Source organism: Patella vulgata, chromosome 3, assembly GCF_932274485.2.
Source record: "Patella vulgata chromosome 3, xgPatVulg1.2, whole genome shotgun sequence".
Lineage (NCBI taxonomy): Eukaryota > Metazoa > Mollusca > Gastropoda > Patellidae > Patella > Patella vulgata.
In genome coordinates this window covers 3,816,834-3,838,717 of record NC_065881.2, presented here as the reverse complement: position 1 = coordinate 3,838,717, position 21,884 = coordinate 3,816,834, and the positions used below count along the sequence as shown (strand labels likewise).

General features: G+C 37.8%; 1 long non-coding RNA gene across 1 annotated transcript; it reads right to left on the bottom strand.

Annotated features, from left to right (window-relative positions):
* Nucleotides 1–13,507: 13,507 nt before the first annotated feature.
* LOC126814686 (uncharacterized) lies at nt 13,508–15,182 on the bottom strand. Its single transcript, XR_007677706.1, has 3 exons — nt 15,099–15,182; nt 14,373–14,471; nt 13,508–13,810 (listed from the first exon to the last, which is right to left on the bottom strand). It is a non-coding gene; the product is annotated as an uncharacterized LOC126814686 (long non-coding RNA).
* Between the last annotated feature and the right edge of the window lie 6,702 nt (nt 15,183–21,884).

The window sequence follows — 21,884 nt, the reverse complement described above, 5'->3', positions numbered from 1 at the left end:
ATTCGATCGTTTGTCTGTTACCGCTCGTTACTTCAGTCTGTTATATAAAAGTACAACTCGTGTTTGTCATGTTTGACGTCACTTCCAGCTTCTTCACGTGCTTGTACTCAGCTATCGTAGCAATGATCTCTGTGTTAAAATTATATTTGGGATGTATTTAACGAGCTCTATCACATATTTTATAATGACTGACACCAATATTGTCCTTTAAGACTACAAATAGACATGGTTAGCGACCGTTAACAGTGTTAGGCTATTCCCCTTATGAGACCCCCCCCCCCAAAAAAAACAAAAAAAAAACAAAAAAAAAACAAAAAAAACAAAACAACATTGGATGGAGGAAGATAACGAAATGAAATGAAATGGGTTTTCACGAACTATTGTTCTGCTCCGACTGGGCTAATGAAGACGGGCATACGCCATACAATGTGCTACTATGAGGAAAATTTTGCCCGGACAGCGGCACTACGGCCTACTCTTATATCGAATTCCAATTGTCACGCCAATGAAGATTAAAGTCTGTTTTAAGACTACAAAGAGAAATGATTACTAAAACGTCCTTTATTTAGAGACCGTTAATATTGTTCTGCGCATGTTATCTTCTGCATGTAGGTATTTACTCCAGTCAAAATAAGGGTTGACCAAGAAGAAATTGTAACAGAAGTTACACATCCAAAGTTCTCTGAATTCTGGGGAGTGGAAAGGGCCTAATTTACATAAATTCAAAATGACCGCCAAATGTACCTTTCGAGTCTCATAACTCCTTTAATATTGAGTTTTCACCTTTTAAAATTATTACAGATAGAAACATGACCCCTGCGAGTCAGCTCTCTCTCTACGCGCACGCCAATGTGTAGGCCTACACACGTCCGCGAGTCAGAATATCTAGTTAAAAACTTTCTCTCTCCGAACTACTCTTATATCGGAATTCCAACAGCCAAGGCTTCTTCTACGCACACGCCAATGTGTACACACGTCCGCGGTTTGTCATAACATTCGAACGACTAGATAGCTGCCCTCGTTAGGTCCTCTCTCCTCCCTACACCACTGACAGGGGCGAACCCACGCCGGAAAATCCGAGAAACTTTCTCGCCAAACGTAGGGGTCGAACCCTCGACCTACGGGCTAGAGAGCCGGTGTCTTACTCACTGAGCCAATGAGGCTCACTTGTGACTGCAAACAACAGAAAAAAAACAAAAAAGAAAAAAAAAAACGCTAGAGAAACAAAAGTCAACCGGTAGCCTAACAATGAGGTCTCTTTTTAAGGAAGTTTGAATCAATTATCTAGTCAAAACAGAATTATCCCGAAATTTAGCCAACAAGTGTTAATTCACGTCTTAACCCTCGGGTGTTAAATGTTGACATTGTTGTTGACACAAAACCAACGATAAGTAGATGATCCGAACCTATAATAAACACGGTGCAAAGGAGATCTGAAAGTCAATCGTGCTGCACACTTAAAAACGAATTAAAACTACAAAGGGTAACTTGGTACGGCCTTGCTGGAGGTGGGTTGGGTCTGTCATTGAGTCAGGTGGCGTGGATTCGATCCCACGCCTATACGTGATCCAGATTAGGGTCGCTTGCCCGCCGGTTTTCTATAACTGTGAAGGACCTTTAAAAGCCTAAATGCAAGCAGAGAGAGAGAGAGAGAGAGAGAGAGAGAGGGAGGAGCGAGAGAGAGATAGGGTCTTATGTCCACTCGACACAAACCAGGTCATTTCGGGTCTAACACTTGGTTCAATTTTATTTCAATAATTCGCTTGCGCGTAGGGAAGTGTAGCAGTGGGAGGAGACTGGAGAAAACCCACAAGGTTGGACAGGCGACACTACTCCGTGTCTTGTATTACCGGGGAATCGAAACCATGTCAGCTGACGAAATGACAGACCTTATGATACAACGCGCACGCATTAACCTGCCCCCCGCCCCCTACACACATTCAAATATATCTTAATACCAAAATGGTATGGTTTATCTCGAGTTGACGATCAACAAGGGAAATTATCAGACTAGCATTTGGTATGTCTTATCATTGCATTGGTCATGTATGCAAAGCGCAAGAAGGGCATTTAGCCCGGGTATCATTCTGCACGCCATATCCAACAATTAGCATACTGTTTTGTAATGTCGTTGTGCCCCTTATGTCGTTGTGCCCCTTCATGCACATAAAGGCTATTTAAACTTTTTCAAAGTGTCTGTTCTCATGCGGCGCTTATTGTAGACATGTAGCGAACGTCTAAACCTTGAGCTAAAATTACTAAAATAAATTTTAACTACAATCAAAATGAAATTTTAAACTTTATGCGTTTAAGGAAAATCGATTGTAATTTAAATTACATTTTTAATAGATTTAAGTTAAAATTGTTTGCGCCCGCGCATTGCACATTTCCGGTGCGGGCACTTAGGGTGTAAGCAAATACGCTTCGGGACTGAAAAGTTTTGACAGGTTGAGCTAGCTGTTACAATATCAATGGGGAGAGTTTCATACGTTGTAGCAATATTTGCACATGGTCAGACAGTCGTAAAGAGATGAAATAAATGAGTTAATTGCGTATTATTCCTTTCGAAATGTATCGGTGGTTTGACCTTGAACTTGCATGCTGCTTTCGTGACCTTGGCATTTGATTTACTCACAGGCTTTAATGGAAATAATGCGTGTCGATAAAGCAAAGAGTTTGAATTTCGTAGTTTTATGGTATTTTGAATAACAAACTATTGAGAATTGTCACAAACTTATGATAATTATAACTCAAACGATTATTCTAGGATGTAAATTGTTATCGAATTGTAAAAATATTTAACAACTTTGAAACTAATACACTCAATAGTAAATGTTCCGGTGCCTAGATTTGAAATGCCAGACCCATAGACCTTCAATGATACTTTGAAAATACCAAAGTTCCATACTCCTTTTTGAATAATGCCTATCTACCTTACTAAATTAAAATAATTTTTCACAAGATAAAATATTTTGGCTTCTAAAACCTCTCTGATTTATGTTGTATTATTAAGGTAAGCCTTCGTCAAGAAATAATAATGAATTTATGATATTAAAATTAAAATCAAATAGACCTATACCATTTTTCAATAAACACATTTTAGATTATTACTTTATCTTTTTACAAATCATCATTACCCCCAAAAACATATGAGTAAATAATTTGCATATGACATGTCTAGTATTATCGGCCTTTAAACCGATAATTGGTCATTTTAAATCATTGTACACGAAGATATTGTTTTTATAGATAAGAATGTTTTTCTTTCTATAACGTTAGATATTAAATGAGTTCAGATTTTATTTTATTTTATTTTTTTTACATATATTTTTGTTTGTTTGTTGTCTGTTGATTATTTGAAAATAGTATACTTTATACCTGAATCATATGGTAATATATAAAATAGTTACAAAGGGATTTTTTTTCTTCTTTTTGTTGGGGGTGGGGGGGGTGGGGGAGGGGGGGTTCTTATTTGGGGCGTCACCTAATTGCTTACATTGCCTTACAATGAAATAAATGGGTATAGTTTATATAATATTTTAGGCCTAAAGAAAGACCCACAATAGGCAGATTTAGCTCTTACATAATGTATGTTTACGTCAGGATGAAATTTTAGTTTAAGACGATTTTAAGGAGATTTAAGTTTTTATGAAACAGGGCCCTGATATACATGAGTTGTTTTACGTACACGATACGATAAGGTGTACACGGTTCGACGATACGCTTCTCTGTCTTGTCTAGCACGTGAGATGATCATGGGAAGAGGAATGAAATTACATGGGGTTGAGCGTCGTACGTTTCTGCGCTAACTGGGCTGATGGAGACGGATATACGCCATACGTGGGCTAACGAAGATGGATATATGCCATACAATGGGCTAACGAAGATGGATATATGCCATACAATGGACTAATGAAGGTGGATATATGTCATACAGTGGGCTAATAAAAATGGATATTCGCCATACAGAGGGCTATATGAAAACGGATATACGCCATGAAGATGGAAAAAGCCATAGAGTGGGCTAATAATGCGGGATATACGCCATACAGTGGGCTAATGATGGTGGATATATGCCATACAAGGGGCTATGAGGGATAACACACTCTTACAGCGACGTTACAACCTACTCTTATTTTTAAATCCAACCCGCAATGGTTCTTTGATGGACATACCGACCTGGGACGTCAGTGTAACGTCCTGTCCGAATGACTAGTCACCTTTTCATGCCAGACACCCCGACCTACACAAATGATTTACAGCTGATATACATGTAATTATCAAACAGGACATTGGTTGTTTAACATGGTATTTTTTACAGTAAATCGTGTTCTGTCTGTTTACATTGGAGGAGACAAAATTTCAACAATTAAAATGTTAAACTAGTGTCAACAGATACAACAGCTAGGTGAACTCGTGTGGTCTTTATTTATATCAATTAACATCCGTTATTTAATTCAGGGGGGATCGGTGGGGAGGATAATATCTCCCGAAAATATAATTATGATTTAAATATTTAATTTAAAACAATATTACTTTGGTTAATTTAATCCAGAAGGTCGACGATGATGATACAATGCGTAAAATTAACAATATATTACGAAATGTCCTGCTCGACATCATTAAACAATTTAAAATACAGGCACACTATCCCGGACGTGCATTTCAATGTAACCGTCACGCGAGTTCAGTATTCCATCTGGTATAATATAATGTACGATTGGTACATTTCCCGTCCATTGTTTGAAATAATGGTTCGCCAACTTCAGATAATGACGTCACATATGTAATACACCACTCGGGCTGATGTCCTCTCGGTCATTAAACCACACCCAGAGGCGGATCTAGGAATTTTGAAAAGGGGGGCGCCGCAAAATGAGGGCACTGACCGCGGAGACGGGGCACGCCGCTGAGAGGGGTTTTTTTTGGGGGGGGGGGGCAAGAAAATTATCCGTCATTTCCTTGCATCTGTAGCCATTCCTTGGATCCGCCTCTGACACCGATACACAAATACCAATTTGTAATTCATTAGCTGTGCGATGTCTACAATGACAAGTGTTATAAATCAAGTTTCGGAATTGATCATCATCTATGATTTACAACATGTGGGAAATTCACCGTTAACTTATTTAAAATTTATAAAAAAGCTAACTGGGTTTGGAATATTTTGATGTAGGCGTAATATTATGGGTTGTTTTTGTTTATATCACAGTGTAAGATTCCTGCGTAAAGGAATCGTTCTTTAAATTATCAAAATGGATGCTTCTCAGGTTTAAGGGAAAGTAATTTACGGAGAAAAGCGAAAAACTTTATGTAAAGATTTTGTAAGATGTCACTTTAAATGTCATCTTCGGTATCAACAGTGGTCTTATTCTGTTCCATTCCACTAACCCCTGGATTCATCGATTGGGGAGACACGTATTCAAATTATCTGCTTTTGATGCCTCAGCTATTTTATAGACCAATCAAAAAAAGTCCTTAAATACAAAGGAAGTCGGTGAAGTAACGTCCATCGTGTTGCGACAAACAAGCCGCTATTTTATAGACCAATCAAAAAAGTCCTTAAATACAAAGGAAGTCGTTGAGGTAACAAACAAACAAGCCGCCATATTGTTGTGAATGTAAGCAGCGAGGCTAAGACTGGTTTGTAAACTGTTTTTGATTGGTTTGTAGAATCAAGCTACAAATAAGGGCAGATAATTTAAATACGTGCCCCCCCCCCCCCCATGGATTAACCCAGGGTATAGTGGAGTACAACGGAATGAGAGCACGGTGGATACCGAAGGTGTTACTTCAGCTTTCAGAAGAATAAGAGGCCCCACCAGATTGTCCATTCAGTGTCAATCTAACTCAGTATTATCCATTATATTCGAAATTAAATATTGGCCCATTTCACCGTTGTCAAACTCTGTCTTCATTAGCCCAATTTAAGCAGAACAGTAAGACATTAAACCCCATTTCATTAATTTCACCGAACATAACTGATCAGAAATTACAATAATATTGTTGATACTTGAATATAAAACACATTTCGGGACTAACATATGGTTTAATTTTATTTCAATAATTCGCTTGCGCATAGGGGTCTTAAGCAGTTTGAGGAAACCGGAGGACCCGGAGAAAACCCACGAGGTTGGACATGCGACCCTACTCCTTATCACGTACAACCGGGGATTCGAAACCACGCCAGATGACTCAGTGACAGACTTTATGATACAGCGCGCACGTGCTAACCATTCAGCCCCCCCCCCCCTCACAAATACATGAATAGGCCTACTACATTTTAGTTTTACTGATGTAATAATAATCAGGTGTGGTACACTATTTTGACAGGAAATTTTCACATGCTTTTAGATTCATTTTTTGTCTATTTTAAGTTTCCAAAGACTAGAGTCGTACACCCTTTAAAAACAGATCTGTCTAAATCGCTGTTACATTATAATACCATTGGTGCCTCCAGCCCCCTCTCCCACACACACATCAACCCACCTTCTTCAGTTGTATTATAAGGAATTTCTGAAATGAAATTTTCAGAAAAGAGTACCCCTTCCTCTTATGTACGCGTCACTACCCTTTAGGATCAAATCGGTGACACCCCACCAATCCTCGAATCCTCGTAGACTCGATACTGCCCTTTAGGATTAAGTTAGTGCCTTCACAAACCCGACGGCCTATAATCATCGCAGGTAAATTTTATTATATGCTCTTATATCGAAGGTTTGAACATAGCAACATTTAAGAAATGAATCTTACCAGCATTGAAATAAATAAGATATTCTCTGTTCAGATTATCCACCACCTTGGCCACAACCGATTGGGCACGATTGCTCATCGAACCGTAACCGGAATACATGGACATGAGAGGTAACGATCTCTTAGATGACGTGTGATTGTCATAGTAACCAAGAGACAATCCCAGCACTGCTGCTAAAATCACTAAATCTCTTAATCCAGACATTCTTAACACCGGTTAATCCACGGAGATGTTATTCAATTTCTGCGAAGAACAAATGCGACTAAATCCAAAATCAAGGCACACAAAAATGAAAATGTTCAAATTTACATTTCTTTTGTCGAGTCGGTATGAGAAAACTGAGCACTATATCCAAACTCAAAACTTCTCTTTAACACTCGAACAGTCAGTAAGTTTATCTCAGAAATATAATAATAATCCAAAAAAACTTCTCTCTATCTCGAACAGTCAGTAAGTTTATCTCAGAAATATAATAATAACCCAAAACTTCTCTCTAATTCGAACAATCAGTAAGTTTATCTCAGAAATATAATAATAACCCAAAACGAGCACTTGTCACGGTTACATTAGCCCCAGATGTTTGGTGTGGATGAGTTTAAGCTGTGTAAATGATGTATAAAATGCGAGGGATGTTGATTGTGTTAGGTATATATGGTAAGAGCCCAGAGATGACTGATTGAAGTGAGGGGATTATAAACCAAGTGTTAAAAGTTAGTGTTTGTAGGCTGATTAGTAGAAGTCGTGAATACTTCTACCTGATATAACTCCCCACCCATTACTCACATGTACGTACCTCTAACTCAGTTTAAATACACGTCAGCTAGTTTGACATAGGTAGTTCCTTGAGTGATATTTCACCATGACAATAAAAGACTGATTTAAATAATGTGACCCTACAAATATTTATAAATAAAATTATATTATCCTAAAACATAACGTCGTTTCATGAATTCACTAAAACATAACGTCGTTTTAGGAATTCACTAAAACATAACGTCGTTTTTGGGATTCACTAAAGCATAACATCGTTTTAGCAATTCACTAAAACATAACGTCGTTTTAGCAATGCAATAAAACATAACGTCGTTTTAGCAATTCACTAAAACATAACGTCGTTTTAGGGATTCACTAAAGCATAACATCGTTTTAGCAATTCACTAAAACATAACGTCGTTTTAGCAATGCACTAAAACATAACGTCGTTTTAGCAATTCACTAAAACATAACGTCGTTTTAACAATTCACTCAAATATAATGTGGCTTTAATAATTCCTTAAAACGTAACATCGTTTTAACGATTCGCTAAAACATGACACCGTTTTAGCAATTTCCCAAACAGTGTGTAGTTTTAACAATTCACTAAAGCATTGCGTCGTTTTAACAATTCACTAAAACATAATGGTTTTTTTCAATTCCCTACAACATACCGTCGTTTTATTCAATTCCCTACAACATACCGTCGTTGTATTCAATTCCCTACAACATACCGTCGTTTTATTCAATTCCCTACAACATACCGTCGTTTTATTCAATTCCCTAAAACATACCGTCGTTTTATTCAATTCCCTAAAACATACCGTCGTTTTAACAATTCAGTAAAATATAACGCCGTTTTGACAATCCACTGCAAAATAGCGTCGTTTTAGGAATTCACAAAAACATAACGTCGTTTTAGCAATTCACTAAAACATAACGTCGTTTTGACAATCCACTACAAAATAACGTCGTTTTAGCAATTCACTAAAACATACCGTCGTTTTAGCAATCCAATTAGGAGATAAACACTTCCTGTTTCGTATTTAAAGGGGGTTTATTGTCCATTTAACCATGCTTGAATCATTAGAACACGAGATGTCACGGGTGCAGGACGGAGGACATATACAACAAGCAAACATAACACAAACGATAGCAGTGCTTCAGATCAGGGCCAGAATAAGCTTGTCGGTTTTTAGCACAACTTCCCCGTAGCTCACCACCTTCAAAAATTTCAAGGCCTCCCAAATTGGGCCCCGTATTTTCTACAGTACCGCCGGTCCTGTCTGGCTGAAAATATCAATGAGGACCTTGCATCAGCAGCTAAAAGTAGGCATATTCTGGTTATTGTCCACAACTACAATTTGTAGGGCAGTATGGTACATAGATAGGTTTATTTGGCATAGATATATACATCATAATTAGGGGCACCTGGCTGCAGCCCAATCAGCCCCCATTTAATCCGGCACTGTTTCAGATAGTTTGGATGAAAATAATATATGGGTGGGAAGGATATTTTATGCAGCAATTATCGGAATTTTGGTTTAGATTTAGATATACACACATAGTCACTGCAATAGATACATGGGATATGACAACAAGCAAAAAGCTTATATACTCGCAAACTGATATGGTAGTTTTCCACATCTTTTCCCCCTATAGTGATTAACGGAGGGGGAGGGGTCAATCCTATTGCTGCGGAAGAACGTTCTCGGGAATTGTCCAGCGGGGGTTCCTCTTGTCAAAGGGTGCAGGACGAAGCGACTGGCGAGGAGAGTGTCTAATCCTTCGGATATATGGGCATAATTTTCGTCAGAGCACACCATGTGGCGTGCGTCCGTCTCCGTTAGAACGTTAAACACCATTTTATTTCTCTTTATGGGTGTCAACAGGTGGGCGTGCTGGTCCGTGGCCATTTACACTTCCGTAAGTTAATCTAGTGCTGAAATATCATAAAAACATATTTGCTTGTATAATTCGGCGGATGTAAGCTGGCATATTCTTACGTAATTATGACGTGATTATGACGTAATAGGACAGGATCGGTGTTAATTTATGGTGTTCACGTATACATATTTGATTTGAAATTTTATGTAAATCTACGGTGGTGAGTAAAACTAATATTATTTGGCGTAGGTCAGGTTTTTGTTTAAATGGATGTGTGTTTTAATCACGTGAAGTCACCTCTGTTTGAACAATATAGCCGTGTTAATCCATGGGGATCAAGCTAGTAGGTCACGTGGTTAATCCTCGTGTCAACTTTAAAGGTAGGTTAAACACGCAACATCATCGCTAACCAGGATTCAAACACCTACTGATAAATTAAATATCCAAGATGATTAACATCATCGCAAACCAGCTTTCAAATAGAATGATGAATTAAACACCCAAATTGATTAACATCATCTCAAACCAGCTTTCAAATAGAATGATGAATTAAACACCCAAATTGATTAACAGCGCCACAAACGAAATTTCAACTAAAATATTTAAAACCCATGAAGATTAAAACATCATAGCTAACACTGTTTCTAGTGAATGGTGAAGTAAAATCCCAAGATCATCACCGATAACCTGGTTTCATCTAGAATGATAAATTAAACATCTTCCATAACCGGGCTTCTAGTAGAATGCTAAGTGAACACACACAAAATGAAATGAAATGGGGTTTAACGTCCTACTGTTCTGCTCCTAAACTGGGCTAATGAAGACGGACATACGCCATGCAGTGTGCTATGAGGGAAATTTTGCCCGGGCAGCGGCGCTACGGCCTACTCGTATATCGAATTCCAGCTGCGAAGGGATCTTTTACGTGCACGCCAATATGTACACGGGACCTCGGCTTTTCGTCCCATCCGAACGACTAGAAAGCTGTCCTTGTCAGGCCCTCCGTCCTGCATCACTGACAAGGGGAAACCACGCCGGAAAGAACACACACACACAGTGTGATAAGTTAAATACCCAAGATGATTAACATCATCGATAACCAGAGTCAAACAAAAGGTATCTTACTTTAAGATGTTACATGATAGAATTGACACCTTACAGAAGATATTTACACTGATGGAAGTATCGCCTTATTAAAGGGGCAATAACACTCTTGCTGGCTTGACAGCTCCAGAAGATAAAAATAGCCTTATTCTAAGTACTAGATATGTTAGTGTCTTGCCTGTTGTGTAAATTATCCATTACATCATATTTTACTTGTCCAGAGGGTTCAAAAATATTTTTTAAATCCATGTAACATTTGAAATGCATTACGTCAGGCTTTTCAAATCATTTAGTTGAATTTTTCCAATTTTTTAAATTAGGTGTGTTAAAATGAAATTTGTATCATCAATTAATTGGAATACTGTAAAATAGTACAATTTGTTGACCAGAATAAAGATTGGGACATATTATTCAGTTACAACAAGAGTGGTATTGAGCCTTTAAACCCACACAGAAGATATTTACATTGATGGAAGTATCGCCTTAAATAACCAGCTTGAGTGAACCGTTCCTTTAATGGCCCCCTGTAGTTTTCTCGTCTTAATTCACGCTAGAACGTCTACTTAACATTTGATTAAGAAAAACAAAATCTAAAATAAATCAATGACAGATAATCTGTAGGCGTGCATTCAATCCGATTAAACCACTCGGATCACCCTTCCCCCTATTAAATCATTCCCCCTATTAAACCATTTGGGTCACCCTTCCCCCTATTAAACCCTTCAGGTCACCCATCCAACTATTTCACACAGAAATTCAATCCCAAATTGTCGATTCTCCATATCTCTGTAAAACCTAAATACAACAGACTTTAGACATTTAAAGGAAATATGACATTCCCTCGAATGACTATCAGGGATTTAGATGAAGATATGCCCAGGGTTATTCCCCTTATGAGGCCCCAGTGCAACTAATCCCCTACTCTCACTATCAGAGGAAGATGAAGATATGCTCAGGGTTATTCCCCTTATGAGCCTCCCCTCCCCCCCACAATTAATCCCCTACCCTCACTGTTAGAGAAAGATGAAGATATTCCCAGGGTTATTCCCCTTATAAGCCCCCACCCCCACCCCTACTAATCCCCTACCCTCACTATTAGAGACAGATGAAGATATGTTCAGGGTTACTCCCCTTATGAGCCCCCTCCCTCCCCCAACTAATCCCCTACCCTCACTATTAGAGGAAAGTGAAAGTGCGTTTTGATTAAACACGATTAAGTAAAGCCGAGGATGATGGCGGATGTTTAAAACTACAGTGCCTATAAGAAAGGCTTATAACAGTGTCACAAATATTAAACAACTTTAGCTGGTTGACCCCTATACACCTTTCGCCGGGTGATCCCTATTTTATACATTTTTAGCCGGATGACCCCTAGTTATTGAGACTAAAGCGGGTGTGTAAGAAAGCCCTTTGACGGTGTCAAAATATCATACAGCTCGGCCGGATGCTTCATAGACTTCTGATTCGTCACCGATTGTTCAATTTTTACTAGTTCTTTATCAGACAAGCCGACCTAAGTCTCATTTTTTGATGCAAAGTTTTGGTTCAAGGTTTAAATACGAACAATACAATTCAATAATTGAAATTTATAATAAAATGTATTACTAAAAACAAAATACAGTACGATAGCATCTAGCAAAGACATACAAATTATAACTGGACTAGTTTATAATAATTTAAGTTTAAAATATTTGACAAAAAATACAATTCATAGACAAACAGCATCTTAGGTGAAGGGTTAAACAAGTCGTGCCTGTTCTCCAATTTGATAGTTTCTGGTAGAGCAATACAATATTATATAGAATACTTTATAACATTTTATACTTTTAAAATATTTCTTTAATTTGAAATGAAATCAGCATGACGGCAACAATATCTGGACTAAAAACATGGTGTTAAAGATTAACATTTAGAATTCATAAAATAAAACATCCTTATGGCATAAAGCAGAGTCATAAATATTTATTTGGATTGATAAAAGAATTTAAAGATTAATAATTAAACATCATAAATAAGCAGAGTCATTCAATGTTTGGAGTTATAAAATATTGATTAAGATTAACAATTAAACATAAGCAGAGTTATTCAATTCTTGGATAAAATATTCACTGAGATTAATTAATAAATAATGTATTAATTAACATATAATTATAATAAAACTCATAGAGTTTACAAGTTTAGAGAGACATTCTCTGGTATAACATTAAAGTGCTTTAAAGTATTCAAAGCTCAAAAAGCCACAGGGTCTATCAAGAAACACAGCCATAAGGCCTATCAGTGAAAAGAGCCACAATAAAGTAATCAAGGACAGTTAGCTTGTTTATGATTATCCACCAATGAACAATCAAATTCTGTATTACTTTACGTTTTTATCAATATGGCCCATTGGGTCAACAACAACTCTTAGAGTTTACAATATCAGAAACCGACTCATCATGAGCGATTTCGCATAAAAACATTAAAACATATTTACACTAAAATAAAATAGTCATACATTACTATTCATATTATTAAAGCATTAAAATTATTTGATGAAAAGTGTAACAAAAGCAAACGTCAACGTAAAGAAGGAGAAAGACACCAATGATAATTTAATAATACAAAAAAAGCAAAATGGACAAAATGGCGTAAAAAGCGAATCAACTTTATAATGATATTATTGTCTGTCTATGGTGTTTAACTCAAAACATGAACAACACTTAAAAATAATAAAAACGATAAAAATATAAAACTCTTTCGTCAAGAATGTGTAAGGAAATGTACCGTGAATAATCATTGTTTCCTTTTATCAGTATATAATAATTTTTAAAGAGATCACTCAAAAATTAACATAATAAAACGAAAGTAATAAATAAAAATGGAATTATAAGAAAGTCGAAAGCATACACGAGAGGTTTCGATGTAGATTACAAGCCATCGTTCTGCTTACGGACCATTTTACATGATGCGCGAATCAAGAATTATTTGCATAGCCTCGTTTTCACTGTTTGAGTTTTCTAGAATGCTTTTATATATGTTGACCTGACTGTCTAACGATGCTAAGATACCACGTGAACTCTCGAGAATAACATAGACCAGATCTACAGCAGTAGTACAAGAAGTGACGCCATCGATAGGAAATGATTTACGACAAAACTGACCAGGAACACGATGACGGAAGTGACGTAAGACCTGTTTCCAGTAGCATACCGGAGGTGTTCCGATCAGATGAGTGAAATCTAGACCACAGTTCTTGATGAAGTCCCAGTTTAGTATTTGGAAATAAAGAGATAAGGTCGCCACCTTGTTGTAAATTTTCGTCAGTGGATTGACCTGTACAAATAAATAAAGATTTCAAATAAAAATAAATAGGGAGAGAGAAATGGGGTTTGGCAATAACTAGGTCATTTCGGGACTAACAAAGAGTTCAATTTTATTTCAATAATTCGCTTGCGCGTAGGGGTCTTTAGCTATGAGAGGAAACTGGAGGACCCGGAGAAAAGGTGATTTATATTGACTTTTAAATATTTAATGCAATTTCATAATAAGTGATTTATATCGAATATTGAATATTTAATGTAATTTTATAATAAGTGATTTGAATATTGAAAAATTATTAATATTTATCAAAATGAGATCTGCATTTTAATATTGAATAATACGAGAATTATATTCAATATGGAATAATTAATAACATTTTTAATAAGAGATTTATATTAAATAATCAACATTGATTAATATTTATAATATTAATATTCGTATTGAATATTTATTAATATTTTATATGACGAGATTTATTTTAAATAAAAATATTTATTATTATTCATAAAAAAATATCAACAATTCAATATTTTATAATAAAAAATTGATATTTAATATTGAATATTTTATTTACCTGAGATAAAGATGAGATACGAGTAGATGGTATATCAGATTCTCCCGCCATTCTTAGTTGACATAAATATCCGACATCACCGGCATAATTATTATCAACCTGAAAATATAAATATCACTTAATATATAACTAGATCTTAGAATAAAAATATCCGTTAATATATAACTAATATAAAGAATGTAAATATTATGTGTTTATATTTTACTAGATCTGAGAATATTATATCAATATCAGTAAAATCGTTGCTACTTCAGAAATCCTATAGACATGCTAGACAAAGTTGAAGAATGTGTCAAAATATGGAAGAGTGGCCCAGCTAGTTCGTCGTACAGTGTATTCGCTTCGGGGGGGGGGGGGGGTCGAATGGTTAGCACGTGTGCGCTGCGCTGTATCATACGGTCTGTCATTGAGTCAACTGGCGGGGTTTCGATTCCCCGGTTGTACGTGACAAGGAGTAGGGTCGCCTGTCCAACCTCGTGGGTTTTCTCCGGGTCCTCCGGTTTCCTCTCACAGCCAAAGACCCCGTTATGGAAATTATGTAAATAAAATTAAACCATATGTTAGTCCCGAAATGACCTAGTTTGTGTCGAGTGGACGTTAAACCCCATTTCTCTCTCTCTTTCTGTATTCGCTTCCCAAATCAATATACTTTTGCATTGTTCATCATTAAAAATAACGGTTCATGTTATCCATCCACTCTAACCAATGGTATATAATTTAACTTACTACTTGTTCTATTGCTGTTGTAACCGTTTCATTGACGTCATTCACTCGGTCTACAAAATGGCGCATCAGTGTCGTCACACTCGTGTCTCCAACAGGACCATCAAAATCCCATTCTCTACTTCCGGCATAACCAGGAAAACATGGATGACAGACATCAGTGTGTATAGTATTACCAGCCTGGATAACCGGGAAACCAATCAGTAGAAAGATCACGAAGTCCATCTGTAAAGCTGAAACATACATGAAATGAAATGAAATAAAATGGGGTTTAACGACTTCCTTTTCTGATCCGATTGGGCTAATCAAGACAGTACGTGAAAGGAGGGAAATTTTGTCCGGACAGCAGCGCTATGGCTTCAAAAACAAAAATTAACCATAATGCCTTTATGAACAATTCATCCAATGTTTTCATAAATAAGATATCTTAATTTAGATTTAAAATTCCAACTGTCAATCGTTCTTTTACGAGTACGCTAATGTGTATACGGGTTCTCGCTTGTCGTACCACCAAAACGACTAGGCCCTCTGCACCCTGACAAAGGGAAACTGCACCTTAAAATCCCTTGGATGATTCCCGACCAACACCGGGAGCGAACCCGAGGCCTCCAGGTCTATCAAGCTAGAGTCCTACTAATTGAAGGGGGTTGGATGACTGAATGGTTAGCGTGCGCGCGCTGTATCATAAAGTCTGTCATTGAGTCAACTGCCGTGGTTTCGATTCCCCGGTTGTACGTGGCAAGGAGTAGAGTCGCCTGTCCAACCTCGTGGGTGTTCTCCGGGTCCTCTGGTTTCCTCCCACTGCTAAAGACCCCTATGCGCAAGCGAATTATGTAAATAAAATTAAACCATATGTTAGTCCCGAAATGACCTAGTTTGTGTCGAGTGGACGTTAAACCCCATTTCTCTCCCTCTCTCTATCAAGCTAGAGTCCTACTAATTGAGTCACCGCGGCTTCCATGAAAGATATAAATTTACAGTAAAAACACAAATAAAACAACAATAACATCCCCGTGGATAAATTCATCCAATAAATTGACCAACCAGATATTTAAATTTATATTCAAAATCAGCTTACCCATGTTAAAGTTATTTCCTATTAATATCAGCGATGTTCCACTTTATATAGATACAATTGTGTCAGTTTGGCTGTTCGAATACAAATAAAGTTGCTCCGGTTGTTTGATGGTTGTTCTGTGTTGTGGACGTTCAGTTGGAACATCTTTATATATACCAGCTTTACTTCTTAAAATAAGTTTCACCTAAACCCAGAGCTTTCACTCATGACGATTTCCGGAAGGAAAAGGTTCGGATTTATTTTTAAAATACTGGTAGATTTCATTTCGTATAGGTATGGTCTAAATTTTGTGATTGCGTTTGGGCAAGCTGCCATATAATTTGGCTGTGTAAAAACAGCTATTCATTGTAACTTTTCTATAGATCAAACACTCGCCCAAACACAGCCACTTGAGAAACAGTTATTGGTTCATTGTTGTCTACAAGACATAAAATCTATTGTGACGAGTCGATCATAAAATCAATCAACTAAAGATACAAGCTGATCTGTTTCCGCGCCATTAGAGATTCCCATTGACTCCATTGTCACGTGCAAATATTATTACCCAAATTTCACGGAATTGGAGAAGATATTTTTACTTATAAGTGCGCCACTTTTATTTTCGTATAGAGTCAGTCATAACTAGAGGTGTACAGGTATTGTAATAGTTATTTTTGGAATAAAGGTGCAAACGGTACAAAAAGACCGGAATCATATCGGAAAGGATTATTCATAGTTTCTGAAGTCACCAGCTAGTCTTCAGAATGACGAGTTTCGTTTTGACGTGTGGTCGGATATTGGAAACAAAACTAAATGAAATCAAATGAAATTGGTTTCACGTTCTACCTTTGTGCACTAACTCGTCTAACGAAACGGGGAAGTTTGTCCGGACAATTCTTATTTCGAATTCCATCTGTTTTTCGTCCCATTCGATCCACTAGACGATGTTCCTTAGCAGTTCACAACGCAAAATCTCGAGGAGCTTTGTCTGTCAAGAAATCAGAAATCGGACTTCCACCCCCAACCCCCGTCGGAGCAGAACAGTAGGACGTGAAACTCACACTTTATTTCATTCCATGCCGATCCAGAACTCATTGAGATCCAGGTTGGATACGGTGTTGATATTCTGTCATATATTAAATGGAGGGGTTTGTTACGGATTAAACCTCTAGCTAGCCGGACACCTCTGACTTGCGGTCGTGCTTTCAATCAATGGTGTGAGCGTATGTGACTTGGAGATAGGGACGCATTCTCAAGCCTCATGGGTTTACTCCGGATATTCAGGTTTTCTCCCCACCGGAAGTACCCCTACCGATGCACTAAGATAATAAAGAGAGAGAGAGAGAGAGAAATTGGGTTTAACGTCCACTCGACACAAACTAGGTCATTTCGGGACTAACATATGGTTTAATTTTATTTCATTAATTCGCTTGCGGACCCGGAGAAAACCCACGAGGTTGGACAGGCGACCCTACTCCTTGTCACGTACAACCGGGGATTCGAAACCACGCCAGTCGAATCAATGACAGATTTTATGATACAGCGGGCGCACGCTAACCATTCAGCTATCCAACCCCCCGATAATAAAAAACAAGGTTTGACTGCGATATCACCCCCAGTGGAAGCGGACATGGAACACCCCGAACATCAGAGAATGATAATAATGTCAGACTCTCTAATAGCATCAGAAAATTTAATACTATTGTCTCAAGAATTCATTCACGGGCTTTGTTAGGTAATTATAAACCATTCTCACCGACCGATCTGGGCGGCGTCCCATCCTAGCTGTCTAGTCGTTTGGATGGGACGAAAAACTGAGGACCGTGTATACTTTGACGTAAAAGATCCCTTGGCAGTTGGAATTCGATAGAACAGTAGGCCATAGTGCCGCTGTCCGGGCAAGGTTCCCTCATAGCACACTGTATGGCGTATGCCCGTCTTCATTAGCCTAGTTCGGAGCAGAACAGTAGGACGTGAAATCCCATTTCATTTCATTTCATTTCATTTTGCAATTACAACATGACGGGTTTCCCCGATATTTTGCTGCCATTAAGTCAACTGACGTGGTTTCGATTCCCCGGTTGTACGTGACAAGGAGTAGGGTCGCCTGTCCAACCTCGTGGGTTTTCTCCGGGTCCCTCGGACTCCTCCCACTGCTAAAGACCCCTACGCGCAAGCGAATTATTGCAATAAAATGTGTTGGTCCCGAAATGACCTAGTTTGTGTCGAGTGGACGTTAAACCCCCTCTCTCTCTCTCTTTCTCTCTCTCTCTCCCTCTCTCTCTCTCCGATATTTTGCAGTTATCTGCTATACTACAGCCTATATCTCTTGGATAATTCATTGTTTTATTTCTGCCGTCCTTATTGTTTGCGCCCACGCAAAGTCTAGATGGGGTTCGTTGAAATCAAACCGATCCCATTGTAAGCCTATACCAAGAACACGCTTGCTAATTGTGATCGTCATGGTTGACTGATTTTATTCATTGAGGTATTGTGAGATACAAGAAAGGTTGACCCAGCACAAATAAATACCATTGACATTTTCCCGTTATGTTACTCTCTACTACCTATTTTTAAACTCAAGGTTTGATTTTACTTATGAAAAAACGAATGCACAGGGGTTTAACATCCACTCGACACAGATTAGGCCATTTCAGGACTAACATATGGTTCTGTTTTCATTAATTTGCTTGCGCGTTGAGTGCTTTAGCTGTAGGGAGAAATCGGGGGACTCGGAAAAGACCCACGAAATTATCCAGGCGACCTTACTATTTGTCACGAACAAGCTTAGTATAGAAATCACGTCACTTGAAACCACCATCCGACCACCCAATATCATAAAGCAAATAGTCCGCTGATTCATCCGTATACCATATACTATGGAGATCACTGGTCGACCCCCTACACCAAATACTATATGCTTATCTGGGTCTACCCCTATACAAAACAAGGAACCATCCGGATTGCCATTTCGGATCATGATATGGTTATGCAGTTTTTAAAAATGCTTTGAAACCTAAAGCTAGATGAATCCTATATAGATAATATCTATTCGCAATATGTTGGTAATTAAAAGTTTCTAATGACACGGATGATGAAAGCACAAAGGGCAATAACTATATCGGGTGATCAAGGGAGATAACTTGAAGGCAGTACATTGGGTGACATCTATTTGATGAGGCCAAATTCAAGTTTGGTCAAGGGTCACGAGATGTAAACTGGGCTAGCGCTAATCCCAACTCTAACCCTAACCCTGGACCTAGCCTTAACGCTTACTGTCACCCTAATCCTAATCCACAATTCTCTGCAAGAATCAGTCGTCCTAACCCTGTTTACATCGCATGAACTTGGCCAAATCTGCATGTATCCTTAATATTTAGACCTGATATCGGTTTGCAAGAGTCGTTCATCACCGTTTTTATTTATTCAAACGTATAACACATTTTAAACCATTGTGCTTTATGACATTTATACAATGAGTATTTGGGTTGGGAGGACCGCAACACACGTAATATGGAAGACCAAACAACTCATTATTCAGTGATCTTAATTCTTATTTCTTTATGCGTTGTATTTCAACATTTGTACACTTAAATTAACCTTTGTATCTTAAAATCAATATTTGTTTTACAAATCAGAAATTTGTCATATCATATTTCTAAATTGTATCTTTGTTTTTTTTAACTGTATTTTAATATAATATCTTTTCGAAAATAAAAATAATAACATTTACATTTCATCAGAAATATACATTCTTCCCGGTAATTACTAATCTGATTATAGTTCAAAATTTCGTTTTACTTGTCTTTACTACTCGAGGATCTGGAAGAGTTGTTATATAACCGGCGTTCTGGATGGCGTGAGGGATTAGCCAATGAAAATATCTGTTACGGCGACTTTTTGGCGTGCGATGCGATGCACGGAACTGTGGGTAAACCACTAGAAACGTCAACGCTGATTGATTAATCAATGTCTGACGCCATAGGGTCAAAAGCCTCTCCTATGACCTCTGACACGACCTTTTACTACAGCCTGTCAGATCTTTATGTGGTGTAGGCCATCGAAAAAAAAAACGAAACGAAATATAGATCTTTATTTTAATCTGATTGAATAATTATCAAACTCTTTATGTAATAATAATTTTTAAACACTGTACTTATAATTTTGTAAATAATTATATAAAATCATTTCAGATTCATACAAAGACGTATATCGACATTGTTTTGATAAACCTTCCAGTGGTTAAATATTTTATTTTGCGTTTTGAGTAGGTTATTTTCAAATAAGCTGAAAGAGTCGCGATGGCTAGGTGGGTAAGACGCTGGCTCCCTAGCCTGGAGGTCGGGTATTCGATCCCTCCATTGGCCGAGAAGGTTCATCCCGATTTTCCGGCGTGGTTCCCCTTGTCAGTGATGCAGGACGAAGGGCAAAATTCCCCCCATAGCACACTGTATGGCGTCTTCATTATCCCAGTTCGGAGCAAAACAGTAGGACGTTAAACCCCATTTCATTTCATTTCATTTCAAATAAGCTGAAAGAGCTGTTTGGTCTTCCATACACATAAATAACATACGATGAAGATCCGGGCTCTATTCAGTATCATTGAATTTAAAGTTTAAATATATTCTAGTTATTATCCAGTTCACCGAATTAAGTTTAAAATATTCTATTGACAAGTATGAAAAATATTAAACACATGCAGGACTACAACAAACAGGTCTCTAGTTCGATCCTGGTACACATTGGCGTGCACGTAAAAGATCCCTTGAAAATGGGCACTCGAAATAGGAGTTGGAAGTAGCGCCGCTGTTTTGGCAAAATTTCTCTTTTTACCATAATGTAAGTTTGACAAGTATGAAAGATATTAAACACAAGTCGCCCTTCCCATGCATGACAACAACAAACAGGTTTGATCCCGGTACACAGTGGCGTGCACGTAAAAGATCCCTTGACAATTGGCACTCAAAATACGAGTTGGTCGTAGCGGCACTGTTCTGGCAAAATTTCTCTTTTTACCACACTGCTTGTCTTCAACATCCCAGTCGCTGCAGAAAAGGGGGAGGGGAAGGGGCATTGAACACCATTTTATTTCAGATGGATTTTATGATCATCCCGCTGATCAGATTCCCTGTTATCCAGACTATTGATACTATGAACACCGATGTCTGCCATCCATGTTTTCTTGGCCACTGCACACTGCACGACGTATTTCGCCTAGTGGTTTGGATGCAGCTATGGCGGGTGTGGTGCCAGGCAGTGTAAGCTTACTCTTCCGGACACCTGTTGCCACTGTTTGTCGTGTGTGTTTTGTACACGGTTAACAGTCTATGTGCTGATTACACTGTTTTGCCTTATTACACTATTTTGCCTATACCGTTTTTTGGGGTTTTTTTTAGGACTTAGAATTTTGTCTAATGGTTTGGATTGTTCGTACTTGGTTTTATTTTATTATCTCAAACACACATTCAACAAAAACTAGGCCTTTCCCATGATATAGAAAAGTACATTTATGCTATGTTTATCGTCGATATAAACAGATTAACACGTCATGAATCAGGTTTACGATCGTGACATAATCCCTAATATAGATTCAGCCCTAACTCAATTCAATTCAACCCCACAAAACATTAATACACAGGATAAAGATCATTATTCATCATATGGAAATGATTGCGCGTGCGTCATTTCATTTTTCATTATTCATCATATGGAAATGATTGCGCGTGCGTCAT